Source organism: Monodon monoceros, unplaced genomic scaffold (genome assembly GCF_005190385.1).
Source record: "Monodon monoceros isolate NGI ecotype Baffin Bay Population unplaced genomic scaffold, NGI_Narwhal_1 Super_Scaffold_21, whole genome shotgun sequence".
Lineage (NCBI taxonomy): Eukaryota > Metazoa > Chordata > Mammalia > Artiodactyla > Monodontidae > Monodon > Monodon monoceros.
In genome coordinates, this window is record NW_021703778.1 from 14803632 (window position 1) to 14817087 (window position 13456).

Genomic DNA, 13456 nt, shown 5'->3' on the forward strand with positions numbered 1-13456 from the left:
CTCCACTGTGGGAGGATGACCGGAAGCCGTGCCTGGTCACTGCTGGACTCTGCCCTACGTTCCTTCCCGTTGCTGATTTTATTCTGTATCCCTTTGCTGTAATAAATGGCAACCTTGAGCATAACAGCTTTGCTGAGTTCTGTGAGTCCTTGTAGTGAATCAGTGAAGTTGAGTGTGTTCCTGTGGATCGCTACCAGCGCTACGATTAGGTCATGTCTAAAAGGTCAAATTCAGCAAGCCCTGGGTTGATGAGATTTTGCTCACTCCCACTCTTTCTTGACTCAAATCATTTTCTGCCCCCCCTACCTATCCAGCTACAGTTCATTCACTTTTCAAGACCCAGAAATTACTACCCAGAGCCCATTCGGATAAAGCTTCATCATTGCTGTGATCATCTCTCACTTTACTATTTAACTTTTCTCGTTTACATAAAATTTCATGGCTTTATGTCTTATTTACCAAACTTGATTGTGAACATTTTAAAGTTAGGGCCAGTGTTATATTTGATCATACCTAGTATATCTGACATATGATTTCTTTTTCATATTAGAAACTTTAAATATTTTTACCAGTTTATGAAAATTAAGGATTTGCACTGCCCCTGAATTTTAATATATATATATACTTATATATAATATATATGAATCCATATGAATAAATATCAATCTAAATAGATATTTATCTTTTTTTCAAAATAAACGGAGGCTTTTGGTCATAGTTTCTTATAGGCTGTTCAACTTTAGTCTTATTTTTCTTAGAGTGCTACTTTACAACTTTTTTTCACTTGTTTTGCAATGAATCTACACGATGATTTTTTATAAGAATCCCTGCCAGAGATCAGGTACCACGGCATGAATGAGCACAATTTAATTCAAGTGGAATGTGAAAACAGCTCGACTGTCAATAAAAAAGACCATATTTATCATTCTGCCCGGACATGATCTGTTAGAGCTCAGCTATTTTATACCTACCATCTGTGTTGAACAAGCTTAAGTGTGGAATAAACATCAGTGTGTGATCTGGCATCCCCGAGTTTGAGAGTCCCCAGTTGGTCAAGGCTATCTCTGGTTACCCAAAGAGATTCTGCCGTTTAGAGTCCAATTCCAGATGAATTAGACGGCTGTTGCCTCTTTTTTCTTTTTCTTCCCTTCAAGTTTACTTAAATATTGAAAAGTATACTGACATTCTCTTCTGCAAGATGGGAATATATCGATTTTCTACAAAGAATATATTTTGGGAGCCATCTGACAAGTTATTAAATGCAACAGATAATTTTTAAAATGCAGTTTGTCTTTACTTACTCCATTCTAGATGTATTCAAAGCCAGTGGGAAATAGCAACTTTTAGCTTATAACAAGACAGTACCAAATCTTAAATTTATGAGTCAATTTTATCTTAAGTAATTAGTCCCTTAAATTATTACATTAATCCCAGAGAAAAGTACAGAAACACTGCAGTTTGCTTGAGTTATTAAATAATCTCTCAATTATAGTGTGTGAAATTAGGTTCTACTGAAAATATGTAATTCAATTAACTAATCCATTCATTTATTTATTCACACTGCAGCTTACTAACTGTTAGGGTGGGAAGGATTGAGAATGGCAAAACACAAATAAGGTTTGGTTTGAAAAATTCATATATTTTTGTACCTTACGGCGCCTTAAAAAGTTAACACAACAGGACCCTGACTTTTCAGCATTTTATTTTATAACCCAGTAGTTTAAATAACATCGAAAACCTATTATAAATGAAAGTGTGTGTGTGCGTGTGTTGTATAAATCATTAAGAAAAGCTACCTTTCTATTATTTCTGAATTCTAAATAAATAAAAAAATCGCTTTTGAGAACACCTTCCTCTCTCCACTGAGCTGCTGTGTCGTTTTTCTATAACATCACGACATTAACCATGTCATACTCCAGAATGTTGATTTCCAGTGTTCTCAGAGAGGCTCTCCTGACCTGGAATCACCTGGTGTTCCTGCTGAAATGCAAATTCCTGGATCTAACTGGATAAGATTCTCCCACAACTTGGACCCAGTAATTTTCACTGTAAACAGGTGCCCCAGGTGATCCTCACCACACTGAAATGGGAAAACCACTGACTTCCTGTAAGCTATGGCAATACTGCAGGCCCCTTCACACTCCACCAGCCCATCTCCTGCGCCTTATTTATTACACCTCCCTGAAAGTGTACTCTTCCAGTCTCTGCCTTTGAACACGCTATTACATATGTCTGGAATACCTTCCTTGTCTCCAATTAGTAAACCCAATTCAACTCAAGACTTACCTCCTCCCAGCAGCATTTCCTTTTCCTCTCACCCAGAAGAGTTAGCACACCTTTTTCAATGCCTCTCAATACCAAGTGCTGGTGTTTATTATTACTTGGTTGCTTTCAAGCTTCTTGTACTCACAAGACTTTGGAGGGAACATGGTTCAAATGAAGATTCTGGGTTGAAACTGCTTGAGTTACAATTTTGGCTTGGGCACCAAATACGTATGTGATCTTAGGCAAGTTATTTTTCCTATCTAAGCTGGTTTCCTCATCTATAAAACGAGGTAAGGGAGGTTAGGTAAGGATTAAAAGTAGACTGTTGTATAGTCAACATTTAGTAAATATCAGCTGTTTTTAATGCCTCAGGAATGTCTTTGTAGCATGTATGTAGCAAGGTTGACAACTGTTGAAAATGAGTAAGTAGGACTTCAACTGTATAGATAGGATATAGAAAATGTTTAGGAATTAATGCTGTGTCCCATGTTAATGTGAAATGTGTTTTACACTTAAAGTCCCTTATCATCATATTTGGGAATTAGTATTACAGAATCTTGTGAGTGAAAATCTAAGTTGCTTTCAAATATGGAGCACATCTTTATTCAATATTTATAGATAGAGGTTATGTGGTTTTGTAAATATTCCTTAAGAATTGATTTTGACAGTCTGAGCTCCTAACTACAATAGATTTCCAATGTTTTTATTTTCAAGTTATTCCCTTCTTCTCACTATTACCTAATTCCAAAATGAATCATTAGAGAGCTCTACTTCCAGTTAATTGTATTATTTTCCACTCAGTTTCAATGGGATGTTGATTTCAAAGCCCTCAGGAGCCATATTAAGTGAACCCCATTTAATAAGGCAGCCTAGAAAAGAATTCTCCTAGCTCGCAGCGTCTATCCAATCATGAGATTAAAGCATAAATCTTGTCACATCTCTAACTTACCTGTTTTGTGGAAAGGGTTTTAGAAATAAAACTTATTTTGCAAAGGTAATATATACAGATGAAGAAAATAGAGTAAATGTTAAAATACATACACAAGGATTAAAAATGAAGTCCATGTCTTTCTACACAATTGAACATGTGTCATTTCACCAGTGAGATGAAACATCTACAAAAGAAAATTTAGGAGAAAAACTTCACAGAATCCCGAGACCCAGTTAGGAATTAGTTTGGAGATCGGGGGTCAGCATGTTTTTTGTAAAGAACAAGGTAGTAAATACTTTAGACTTTGTAGGCTATATAGTTTCTGTCCTAACTGCTCACCTCTGCGGTTGTAGCTCAAAAGCAGCCACAGACAAATGCATAAAAAAATGGGTGTGGCTGTTTCAATAAAACTTTATTTACAAAGCCAGGAAGTGGGTCCAATTTGGCCCACTTGCTGTAGTTTCCTGACCTAAAAATAAAGATCTTTAAAATTCTGAAGACTAGAATACCTCATCAAAGTGTCTGATGATTTAAATGGTCCTTGCAGCCTTGGGTGTACTTATTGGCATGCTATCTTAATGGAAAAATCAATTGCATATTTAGTAAGTTTTCTTGCCATGGTCTGCAAAAGTGTGAAAAATGATCCTCCAGCATCAAAAAAATGGAAAATGCTTAAAAAATGAAGTATTTTAGAAGAGAAACAAGTATAATGATAAACATCTGTGATTATAACTAACTAATAACATTTATCTTACCATGAGTCTGGAGCGTAAGATATGGCAAAATCAATTTGTTTTGAAATACCGAAAAAATTTCATTGGAAAGGTAGGTCATAAAATTTACAATGCTGATTACAATCATCATTATTATCAATAGAATATTAGAAAAAAAATCATATCTCATTTCCCATATGGGGCATGCTTGTTCCTAATTGGCCTCAGGCATGAGATGGATGATTTTACTGCTAAAAACACTTCTCCTAAAATCAAGAAACTTGAGCTTAAAGTTTTTCAGAATTTTCATGCCTGAGCCACTCAGTACAAAGAGCTGTGGGAATGACAGGTGAATTTAAGCACACAGTAATCTATTACAGAGACACTACTATAGGACAAATTATGAAATTTCACATCATTATAATATGCAAGGGTATGCAGCATGTTTTCTTTTAATAAAAGCTCTTGATATTAGTTGTAGCTCAGAATCATAATCCAATGCCAACAAGAACAGTTATCTGCAGAATGCAGGAACTTGGCTTTGGAGATGAGTTTTGGATGGAAAACTGGGGTCAAATCATCTGATATCTGATATCCAGAACCTTGTCATTTTACAGCTGTGGCATCTTGCAGAGCTGCAGGTTTTATAAAATAAAGGCTTAATTTTTCTTTAGATTTCTAGAATCTAGAGCAGCCCTAATATGTCTTTAAAAGTATAACACCAGGGTCTTTTATCCTTCCAATTCTTTTATCTCATTAAAAAAATTCACATCTTTTTCCTCTTTCCTTCCAAACTATTGGTTAAAAAGATTTTTTTTTAACTTTTTGGTTTTTATTTCCCTTATCTTTCAATGAAAAATATTTTCAAAACGGAAAAAAAATTTTTGTAATTGGCTTTCCATGCTGGAGTTCTTTCTTCCTCTGAGTGTCACCTCCTGATTACAAGTCTGTTTTCAGTTTTGGAATGTGTAAGGTAGGAAAGAATTGATGCTGGGAATGAAGCTACATTATTTAGGCTTATGTGGAAATAAGCTGATCTTTTCAAAAATCATTATGATTAAAAGGCATTACTGATGTTGGCAAAATATCCTCATTTATGCACTGTTAATACTTTAAGGGAATGAAGGACATATAAAGGTAGACTTAGATATGCCATGAAATAGTGATGCATAAAAACAGTCAGTTATACACTGGACAATCCAGTAAACTCATTTTAGGGCCAAATAATTAGTAATGGGCTGGCGCTGTGAACTTTCAGCATGTTTTAATCAGGGAGATGCTGACTCTACCCAGATTATTAGATATCTGAGTACTTATTTTATACCTACATTAAAAAGTTTCTTAAAATACTACTTAGAAGGGGCAAGAGAATGAAGTATTCACCCATATGGAAACAGTTAAAAGCTATTTGATTCAAAAGACTTGGACTGACTTGTTGCAATACTAATCTCACAGTAAAATTCAATTGTTATCTTTGTTCTACCTAACTTTTACGTGCTGCTAGTGAATACTGAAATATGGCTCAGGGAATTTTAAATGATGTAAGGTTGGCTGTGTATTGACTTAAATAATCCTTCATTACAGAGCATCATATAATCTCTGTATTTACAAGTTTAAGCCTGATGTTTGGACATTGTGGTTGTTATTTTTTAAAAACCAGCAGTAGATGAAATAGTTAAATCTGAATTCCTCAATGACTTCCAGCTTTGTGCTGATTCACCTGCATGAAGGGGATGTGACTGCATTAGCAATATGAAGTATGCAATTTCAGAAATCTTCCAATTCTATCAAAAACCAGATTACTCCAATGTAGTTTCTCAAACTTTTTGAAATAAACCATATCAAGAAATACAGTTAACATCAAGTGTTTAGACATTTATATATCTGGTTATGTGTGTATGGTTGTGTGTTTGTGTATGCTGAAACTAAATATTTATTGTGATGTTTCTTTTTTTTTCTCTAAACGTACAAATAAAGCACAGAGTTATTTGTATTCCATTCTATTTCATTAACAAAAATGCTGGTTGCAACCCACTGGGTAATTGATAGCATGACCCTCCTGAATTGCAACCCTCAGTTTGAATAATACTACCCTAATAGTTTAAAATTTTAATCATATGTATGCTTTAAATAGTATTGCCTGGTTTGTAAAACAATCATTTTAATAGAAAATTACAGAAAAGTATAAAAACAGAAATTAAAGTAGGTAATATCCCAACGCTAAGATATTGTAAGTTTTATTTTCCAACCAATCTTTATTTAACATATAATTATATATACTTATGTATTAATCAAATTGGAATCATAACATGTGATAACACTTTTCTACAGTTAATATGATAATCTGGGCATTTTTCCATGTCCATAAATATCCTACAGAGTTAATTTTTAATGACAGCATATACTTCATTATATGGTTTGATAAAATTTTTATTGCATGCTATATAGGAAAGTTGTTAAAAGAGTAAATTCTGTGAGCTATCATAAAAGAAAATTTTTTTCCTTTTTTTCTTTCCTTTTTTTGTATCTATATGAGAAGATGGATGTTAGCTTAACCTACTGTGGTAAACATTTCACAATATATGTAAATCAAACTATCATGCTGGAAGCCTTAAAATTATTTGGTGATGTATGTCTATTATTTCTCAATAAAACTGGAAAAAATTATTCAACTTTTATATGAGCACACGTATGTTATTTTAACCCTTATAAAAATACATACCACCATTCTTTTTGCAACTTGATGGATTAAAAGTGACAGTCATGCTTTAATTAGCATTTCTTTATTACAGGTGAGGTGAAATGTTAAACCATGTTTATTGATAATTTGTATGTCTGTCTATATCTTTGAGTGTATATTCATTTCTTTTACTCATTTTATTCACTTGGGCTATTCTTTTTTTATAGTGTGTCTATAAAATAAGGCATTAAATTTCTGTTAAATATATCATCTGTCTGTAATTTGCCATTCAATTCAAAATGATTTTTTTTTTTTGCCATACAGTGGTTTGTATCTTTACACTGTGAAGTTTTTCAACATTTTCTTCAAGATTCCTTTCTTTGCCTTTTGCTCAGAGAGGCCTCCGTTACATTGGCATTAAGTAAAATTTGGCATAATCTCTCCTAGTTAGTTCATTATTTCATCCTTTGCTTTCAATTCTTTAATCTACTCTAAATTTATTGTGGTATATGGCATGATGCTATAACCAAATCTAAAGAGACAAATTTTATTCAGATTGATGGCTAAGAGTCCCAGGATCTCTTAGCCATCCTTGAATAAGAGATCTTTATCCATCGTTTGGAATTGCATGTTTAATCACATAATAAACTCATATGCTAAGGTCTATTTCTGAAATTGTATAATCTTCCATCGATGGCCTTGTACAATTCCTATAATGATTTCATTATTACAGTTTTATCTAATGATTTATCTAAACTTAGTTTAAGTCTGCCTTCAATGAACCTATTTTACAATTTTTTCTTGAGTTGTCTCACTCTTTATTCTTCTCTGTGATTTTTATAATTATAGTCTGATGTCCAAATAATAATGTTATTGATGGAATTGATGTGGAAATAATTGACATCTTAATATATTCTAGCTTTCCATCCATTAAAATGTTTATTCAGGTGCCTCATCAAACTTTCATTATTTTCTTTACACGGAACCTACACATCATTACGTTTGTTAGTAACTATTTTATCTATTTTTGCTACTGTTAAGGAGCTTTAACCATTGCATTTTCTAAATGGTTATTTCTGACATGGAAAGCTATTGACTTCTGTGTATTTTGTATCTGATTCCTTTACTTACAAATAATAACTCTGCTTCTCCTTTCCAATAGTCATGTCTCTTATTTGTTTCTTTTCTCTGTGTGTTAACCAGAGTTATAGAATTCTGGTACATAATAGTGGGAATCACACCCATGCCTTCTTCCTTATTTTAATGGGAATGTCTCTGGGGCATTAATGTTTAGTATATTTTTTCCACTGTTTGAAGTAATATTTGTTATCATGTTAATATGCATATTTCGATTTCAGTCTGCTAACATTTTTACTTGGAAAAAAATGTTGGATTTTATTAAATATATTCCCATCTATCAAGATGACTAAATGATTTTCAATACCAGTGCTATAAATGGCATTAATAGATTTCTTTAAACCAAACCATGTTTGTATTCATGGAGTAAATTCATTTTTTGGCCATGTTTTAATTAGTTTGACTTTGTTAACTATAATGCAATATCTCTATGAATAATCTATAGCTAACATCCTACATAACGATGAAAGACTGAATGTTTTTCTCCTAAAATTTGAAACAAGACAAAATGGCTACTCTCACTACTTCTAATCAGCATCGTACTGTACAGTTAGAACCCAAGAAAGTGAAGCTTTGGCAAAATAATCAAATCATTAACAGCTTCCTGCCTCTCATCTTCCTTGTATGAATGTAAAGTAAAATAAGTCAACTCATAGCTTGATTAAGTGGCAAAAACAAGGCAGCCACAGCAGACTTTAGAAGAATTACTGAACTGCTAAGACTTATAACAACCCTCATTAGAGATACGAAGTAATATTTGTTATGATGTTGGAAAGCTGAAAAGCTAATGACTTCAATACTACAATGACAAAGTCAGCCAGAACCCAAAGGATACCTTAGGGTTTAATGTTCAGAGATAAGTGGGTAAACTTTTTGAGTAGGGTGGAAATCATAAGCTACTAAAAAGACAAAAATTGCAGGTATTCCGCTTTTTGAGACACTGGGACTCATATATATCACCAGACGAAACCAGACATCTCTGGTCATTGAGCCATCTGTCAATATAGTCAGCTTAAGAAATGATCTGCTCTAGGATTTCCAGAAGAGGGTAGCGCTGGGGCTTAGGTGAAACTGAGACACAAACAACAACAAAGACTCAGCATTTTCATTTGCTTTCTACCAACTCCTTTTCAAATTTCTAACATATTTAGTTTGCTTGCCTTCTGTTTTATTGAAGCCCTTTTTACCATTCCATCTGACTCACCTCTTCTATGAGACTTAACCCAGGCTGTGCTCCCAGGGAAGGGTCCTCTCATGGAGGATTATCCTTCTCCCAAGTGCAACCTCCAATCAAGATTACAGTGCCCAGCTTGAGAATAGAACATTTACTATATGTTAAAAGTTATACAATTAGAGATGAATACAAAGTCTTCAGTTTACCAAAGGCTATTACCATTTAAAATCAAACTTGTTATCCCAACCGTATGAATAAAATATTCCTTCACTGACTGATCTTAAATATGGCTTTGGCAACTTGCCAGAATCTGGCTGTGAACACATTTTAACAGTTTGGCTTCTTATTTATGAAAGATTTCAACTCCTTTAGAAACACCATAATTCTTCAAAGAACATATATGGTAATCTGAGGCTGAGGTATGGTAATTGAAGGCAGACTATTACAATTAAATAGATAGTTCATTTTGTTTCTTCAAATTATATACACATGAATAAGATGTTACATAGTTTTTATCTTAGAAAAAGGAAGATTATATTTATTGGTAATTATTCCTAACAGCAAAATTAATCATTTTTGTAGCTTTTAGAATATTTGTGTAAAGTGAGTATTCCATTTAAAAAACAATGGTCTTTTCCCACCTAAGTGTGCAACTTCTGGAGTCCTGTATTTGGGCAGCATTCTAGCACATTCTGAAGAATCTGGGAGCACAGCACATTGTGTCACATTAGAAAAGAGAACTCCGCTTGCCACACTCAACTCCCTTTCTGAATTCGGGCACCAAGAGCAATGGAGTCTCTAGACTTAAATGAATAATTAACTTGATTAATAATTTCAACATGCTATTGGGGCACTGCCAGCGAAAAACAAAACAAAACATCATCTCACTTACTATGGGTATAATGAGGAAAAGAAAAGGAAGGAAGTGGAGGTTACTGATGTCATTCGATCATGTAGTAGTTGATATGTGTTCAATAACTGTCAGTTATGTAATTCTCACCCAAATCTGGCAGTATTCCTTACATTTATTCCCATTTGACTACTGCAAAAAATTGAGGCTGAATTATTTAGTGGAAAGAGTATAAGCTTCAGAATTGCAAACATAAAATTAGGTTCAGGTCTTGACTCTGCCATTGATCGATGTGATCCACCTCCAAGTTATTACTGGAGATTACGGGGTGAGATCTATGGTGAGTTATTGTTGGAGATTCAGTTTCTGTAAATTGGAGATTGTAAAATCTACCTTCACTGGGTGAGGATTAAATGAGGTAATATAGATGAAGTACCCTTCCAGTGTCTGACATAGTGAGTGCTCAATAAATATGTTATTTTATGCTTTCTTACCATCCACAGCACCTAGCACAGGTCAAAAAATGCCTATTGGGAAAAAAACATATTGTAACCTTACCAGTTATTGATATAACTGAAAATCTATAAAATATCCTTCAAGTACTGACCCAGCTTCTTTAGCCACAAAAGTTAGGTATATAAAACAAAGAGGAGAAATCTTTTCTTTTTGATGAATGAATTCTTCCAGAATCTAAAAATTCCTTGCCCAGCATTCAACTTTGCTATTTTGGTAGAACAGAAGTGAGAGTTGAGTCCTCAGGGAAAGAAAAAAAAAATTCTTCCTCATGGCTGTGAGCCACTGAAACAAACACCCACTTATATAAATAAAACCCCTGGACATTTCCGGATTCTGATTTTTGACACCCTTTCTTAAAACTTCTTGATTTCAGACCAAATATTATACTTAAATGGCACTTTCAAATGCATAGAAGTGGACAGAAAGAGCAGTGACTTTTACTTTGCTGTTGGCTCCAGAAAAGGAACATAAAGTCTTGCAGGTTTAGGTGTGCCATGCCTCTGTAAAATGCTATCCTTCTGCCAGTAAATTTTTATTCCATGGTGCTCAGAGATTAATGGCTCCTGGTCTTTCAGAGCTGTCTGTCTTCCACAGGAACATCAATGTTGCATGAATCAACTCACCTCTGTTCTGCCAAGATAGCAAAGTCGGGCTTGGGTAAGGAACCAGAAATCCCTTCGAGGAGATGATTATCTATCTCATCAAAGAAAGGTCTATATCCCAATTTAATTTTTTTTTAACTATAAAAAGTTTCAGAATTTTACTTGGAATGCTGAGATTTATAGAGAAACAGATAAGATGGTATTTCTAGTTTCTCAGAGAAACATAGGATGAACTTTTCTTTATCCTCGTTTACCATTTGGGAAAGTACTATAAGGGAATAAAAGTGACATCTGTCATCATCTCTCCAGGAACAGGAACCAATAAACCGTCCCAGACAAATCAATCTCTCTCTCCCCCTCCTCTCTGCCTCTGCCACCATTCCTTAAGAGATAAAGTGTTTCTAATCACAGTGCATTTGGGTCCTCGCAAATGATCTGTAGAAAGAATGGGTGAAATGGGAAGATTAGTATTTTAAACTAGGAAAACCTGTATTAATCACGGACTTTTAAGCTCTGTCCAGAGTTCAGGGTTTAGTTTGGCAGAGGCCTTCAATGACTGCTGTAGTGAGTGAGGAGGAGATGGGAGGGCCTGGCTATGAACCCGCTATAAGATATAATTTTATCTGTTTTGTATTTGAAGTTTCTGCTTTTCAAAAATGTTTCTCCTGCTTAAGAAGAAAAAGTTTGAAAACCATTTTATTAAATCATTTGTATACCTCATCCCATTAATTAATCTAGGCTTGTTATCATTATATTTTACAATGTAATTAAATCTTTTAGACAAGTACTATGAGCTCATTTAAAATATGGTAATATAACTTTGACAGGGCACTCCGAGAAGCAACTTTTTCTCTCTGTATGTCCCTAGAAGATGTAATTTAAGGCATTTTAATACCAGACAATAATACCTGAGTGAATCTCATAATGACCAGCAGAATACTGTCTTTTAAAAGATATTTGCTTAATGATTTTTGATAGTGCACTTCTATGTCCTTCAAGAGATATTATACTTGTGAGATAACTTTTCTAAGATCCAGGTTAAATTAGAGTATCTCTCATACATGTGTGGCAGTCCATATTTGTTTACATTAATCATTCAAACTTGAAAAGAGTCATTGCTCCATTTCATCAATTTATTTGCTCAAGGAACATATTTCTCCTTGCATATCTTCGGCTCACGGGAAACTCAGCTTTATCTTCTAAAGTCTTAAGAGTGATTATTCCAAGTAGAAGTAAACTGATTTCAGTGGAAACACTTCCAAGATTTCTAGAATTTGCTGCAATGTTATATAAGATGATTTCCTTATTATTTTAAAACTGCATGTTTAAGTATTTTGAAATATATCCCTATCTATCTATCTGTCTACATTTGAGTTCAATTTGCCACTTGAAGTCTAGATTGTAATATCAATGCTTAAAAAAATAATAAGTATAAGTTTTTAGTGGCTTTTAGTATACATAAAGCTTTGATTTCTTTTAAAATTTTTATTATTTTTTCTTCATTATAAATCTGTGAACTCACCTGCAAGGGTCTGTTTCTAAGACTATACCAAGCCCAGGTCCTTATGTAGATTACCAACAATGTATTAGTAAATTCTTTCCACTTTAAGAAATGATTCTGGGGCTTTCCTGGTGGCGCAGTGGTTGAGAGTCCGCCTGCCGATGCAGGGGACATGGGTTCGTGCCCCGGTCCGGGAGGATCCCACATGCCGCGGAGTGGCTGGGCCTGTGAGCCATGGCGGCTGAGCCTGCGCGTCCGGAGCCTGTGCTCCACAACGAGAGAGGCCACAACAGTGATAGGCCCGCGTACCGCAAAAAAAAAAAAAAAAAAAAAAGAAATGATTCTGGTCATAAAAGAGTGTTCTGCTTCCTTCCTTTATTCTATATCAGATTTGTCAGGCATATAAAATATCAAATTACTAAATGCTAATTCTATTAGAGTTTTATGCAGCTCATGTGTACAAATGTTCTATGTCCTATTAAAGGCAGCAAAAAGAAGGATTTTAAGAATTTGGCTGTGAAGCAATTTTCTGCTTCATAAAATACAGTTAGTGTCACCTTATGTTTACAGAAGCATTCTTGGATGTGTAGATTTTTCTTCAGATTTGCTTTTAATGAAACTGACTTAGTATTCCAGAGCACCCCTTTAACCCAGATCGAAAAAAATATTTATAGCAAAAGCTATATAAGCATAAGGAGAATGGATATCTAGACCTGAATCTTCATGTTGATAGTTCAGAAGACCCATTAATTCAACATTCTCAAAATCTTCTTTATTATTCATTTTCAAACACTATTATATTCATTTGACCTGGTCCTTCATTTGCTGTTTGTCATTTCCTTAGGTGGTAACTATTAGAATCACCTCATTTATCCCAGTGTCACTGTTTACTTCATTAAACCCTTCAAAACCAGACAGTCAATATTTTCTTCCAAAATAATTTATTGTGAATACATATTTTACTTTTTCTTCTGATTAATCAACATATTTGTTATATGTTTTCCATTTGTCTGGCAAACTTTTCCTGTAAATGGCCAGATAGTAAATACTTCAGGCCTGTGGCTCTTGTGATCTCTGTCAGAGGAAT

The 13456-nt window shown here is 34.2% G+C and overlaps 1 protein-coding gene across 4 annotated transcripts in view; it reads right to left on the reverse strand.

Annotated features, from left to right (window-relative positions):
- Positions 1–13456, reverse strand: part of PLXDC2 (plexin domain containing 2) — a 406453-nt gene that overhangs the window by 69949 nt on the left and 323048 nt on the right. The gene's annotated exons all lie outside the window — the stretch shown is intronic.